General features: G+C 38.0%; 1 protein-coding gene across 1 annotated transcript in view; it reads left to right on the forward strand.

Moving 5' to 3' along the window:
* Window positions 1–3,838, forward strand: part of KIAA0586 (KIAA0586 ortholog) — a 156,307-nt gene that overhangs the window by 92,401 nt on the left and 60,068 nt on the right. The gene's annotated exons all lie outside the window — the stretch shown is intronic.

The following is a 3,838-nucleotide window of genomic DNA, read 5'->3' on the forward strand; positions in this document are numbered from 1 at the left end:
TAGGTGTATGTGGCTGGCGCCTTAGCCACTTGAGCCACAGGCGCCAAGCCAGAAGATAATTTTTTAAAGGTAATCTTGAGATTTCTTCAGTTTGAGGTTGCAGTGAACTACGATGATAATGCACTGTACTCTAGCTGGGGTGACAGAGCAAGACTCTCTCTCAAAAAAAGAAAGGAAGGAAGACATAAAATTTAGTGATAGAAAACTTATTCTTTCTTATTAAAAACTAATCACATTTTCTGCAACTTCAGTTAGCTATTAACCAAAATTGATTTCAGTTGAAAAATATTAGTGGTGATGTCTATGCTGCTAAATTAAACTAATATGCTTAATATACAAACCAGTAGGGGGGAGAGAGAGAGAATGAGAGTGAGACAAGCAAATGGCATAAAGGAGGTGGTAAACAGCAGAAGTGTCAGCATAATTTAAAAGTTTCAGTTCCTAATTTTTTGCATTTTTGGAAATCACTAACATTCCAGTCTATCAGACATCTTCATCTCTTTAATGCTAGAAAATTTCTTCAGTTTTTCCTTCCTTTCATTTTTCTCCTATCCCCATAGAACTCTTTATTACCAGATATTAATGTACACTTCTTCTATTTTTCTTTTTTTTTTATTAAATGATAGCTGTATACGTTAATGCAAACATATGGGGTACAGTGTAGTGTTTTCATATACAATTTAAAATACTTTCCTCAAGCTGGTTCACATAAATTTCATGTCATTTGCTTAGTCATTGTGTCAAAACATTTATATTCTAGTTCTAGAAAAGTTCACTTGTACCCTTGTTAGACAGATATATAGGTGATCTTTCCGGTCACCCTCCCACCAACTAGCCGCCCTTCTCCCCACCCCTTGCCGCCCCCCATATACTTCTTCTATTTTTCTTATCTCTTAAATTTTCCTCTTTATTCATTTCTACTTCCTTCTGGGAGAGCTCCCCAGTCTAATCTGGCCACTATTAATTTGTTCTTTAGTCTTCTGTAATTATATTTCTTATAGCTGATATGCTTACTTGGTTCCTTGTAAGGAATGATTTTTTGCTTTGCACTTTACTATCTTCCCTTGTTGCTCTGTGCGTATGATTAATATCATTTGTTTTTGTTGTCTGTTTTTATTTTTTTCCACTTATTGACTCCTTGGGTATCAGGTTCTTCTGACCCAGGAGGTTGTGTTCCACTGGGAGCAGGGATCAGCTGCTGTGTCTGAGACCTTAGATGGCTAACAGTAAAATCAGGCTGTAGCCTGTTTCAGAGAATTGAAGAAGGGGGCAGGAGATAAGCCGCAGGGTGGAGAGTCCCAGGCAGCACAGAACCACTGGCGGTCATGGTCACTGTTGTTTGCTGCTGCTATCCCACTGTGCATCTATCCCACTCTATCAGTGGGATAGAGATGCTATCCCACTGTGCATCTCTTCTGAAGGTGACTGTGTCTTTAAGCTCTCAGGAGGAAGTTGCTTTGGGAAGTTTTGTAATTCCTGGGGTTTGGAGGGGAAGAGGTAAAGGAACGAACGCCCAGGAATAGGCTCCTGGCCAGACTTCACCACAGCTGTGCCTTCATGCTTCCTTGTATTGGGTTGTTGCCAAGAAGACCTTTATGGTTAAGGGGCAAGCGGTGGTAAGTTCATGGGAGAAAGAAGCAAGCACTTTCCTCCAGTCATTCCTCTCTCTAATGCCCTCCATCTACCCTCCCCCACAAGACGCTGTCCCTTTTTCCCAAACACAACAGTTCAAGTTAACTGTCAGTCTTTCCTACTGTTTTTTTATGATTTTTATTTTGCTTCTCAGAATTTTTGGTTCTTTTTCATTCTGTATTTACTTGAGAGTTGGTTTTGGGAGAGGGAGCTGGCCACCTTTGTTATTGTGCGGTCCTGGCTACGTCAGAGCACAGAAGTTGGAATTCTGTCTTCTTCAAATCTTTTCCTAAACATCTGAGCATTTGTATATGCACAAATATGTTTGTATGTATATGTACATATAAACATGTAATTTTGAGGTCTGTATATGTACTGTTCTGAAACCTACTTTTTAAACTTTTTTTTTGAGACAGAGTCTCACTTTGTCACCCTCCATAGAGTACCTTGGCATCACAGCTCATAGCACCCTCAAACTCTTGAGCTCAAGTGATTCTCTTGCCTCAGCCTCCAGAGTAGCTGGGACTACAGGCGCCTATCTGAATGCATGGCTATTTTTAGAGACAAGGTGTCACTTTTGCTCAAACTGATCTTGAACCCATGAGCTCAGGCAATCTACCTACCTCTGCCTCCCAAAAGCTAAAACTACAGGTGTGAGCCACCGCGCTGGCCTACTTTTTAAATTTGAACATAAATCTTAAAGATCTATTATATTCCTTTTAACTACTACGTAAGTATGCTATAGTTTATTCTACTGAAGGATTTTCAATTGGTTTTGATTTTTCTCTATTCAGCCATGCTGTGAATAAAATCATTCTTTGCACTCATGAGGAATTATTTTTCTAGATTAAATACTGAGGGGTGGAATTGCTCACTCAAGAAGTATAAACATTTATAATTTAAATAGGTGCTGAGAAGTTGTTCTCTAACTATTTGAGGCTGTTTTCCCATGACGCCCAGCATGTTTTTAATCTTAAATTTTTGTCAGGTTAATAGTTTGACATTTAGTATATTTTCATATGTCTAGACTGTTAAGTATTTGTCTTATTTGTAATAACTAGCAATAATGATAATTTATTAGTTAAAATATTGCTTTAGTAAGAAAATAATGGCTTTTGTTTTTTTTGGAGACAGAGTCTCATCACATTGCCCTTGGTAGAGTGCCATGGTGTCACAGCTCACAGCAACCTCAACCTCTTGGGCTTAAGTGATCGATTCTCTTGCCTCAACTTCCCAAGTTGCTACAGATATCCGCCACAACACCCAGATATTTTTTGTTGCAGTTGTCATTATTGTTTAGCAGGCCTGGGCTGGGTTTGAACCCACCACTCTCAGTGCATGCAGCTGGTGCCATAACCACTGTGCTATGGGCACCAAGCCAAAATATTTTTTTGTGCTTAAAACTCCTTGTACAAAGGGGGCTTTAGGTCAGTGAGAGTTGTATAATGGCTGTACGTTTATGTAGGTGAGCCAGGTGTGTTACTGGCAGTTACAGACAGCGTAACTTAGAATTGGGATGAGTCTAACCTTTGAGTATAACAAAACTAGTAGATACTTATGAATATGAGAGCATTTTTTAATTGGGCAAACTAAGTCTTCAGTGAGGTCACAGAGTATTTCTTAAAGTGTTTGCCTGTTACAGGCACCCTAGAAAATTAATTCACAAGGAAGAAGATACTGTATATTGCATAACATTATATAAATATGGTGATGGCAGAATAATATAGATACTATGAAATATTTCTGATTAATCACTGGAGAAAGCATATCTGTCATCATTCATTCTAAACATTGCTTGAGAGTCTCCAAGGGATTTCATATTAACTGAAAAACAGTATTTTTCTACTTAAAGGATGTTGAGGCCATTGGTATTCCTAAGGAAGAGTCAGGCTAACGAAGTGAGGAGAGATGGAGGTGTATGTAGGAACATGAGGGCAGACTGGACAGGATCTTGAATGTTGAGCTTAGGAGTTTAGATTTTATTTTATAGTCAGTAGACTCATCAAAGATGTTTCAGCAGTTATTTCATATATTCTAGAAAAAAAATTTATAGGCTAAAATTAAGCCTCTTTTAAGTAAAAAACATGGGAGCTTTTGGATACTGGAATTTATATTCAGCTCTTGATTAGTAAATCCATTCAATTAGAATATCTCCAAGTCACAAAGTATACTAGTGATTAGAGTATATAATTTTTTTTTTTTTTTG

The sequence above is a fragment of the Otolemur garnettii genome, unplaced genomic scaffold, assembly GCF_000181295.1.
Source record: "Otolemur garnettii isolate 467f Iridium unplaced genomic scaffold, OtoGar3 scaffold00081, whole genome shotgun sequence".
Classification (NCBI taxonomy): domain Eukaryota; kingdom Metazoa; phylum Chordata; class Mammalia; order Primates; family Galagidae; genus Otolemur; species Otolemur garnettii.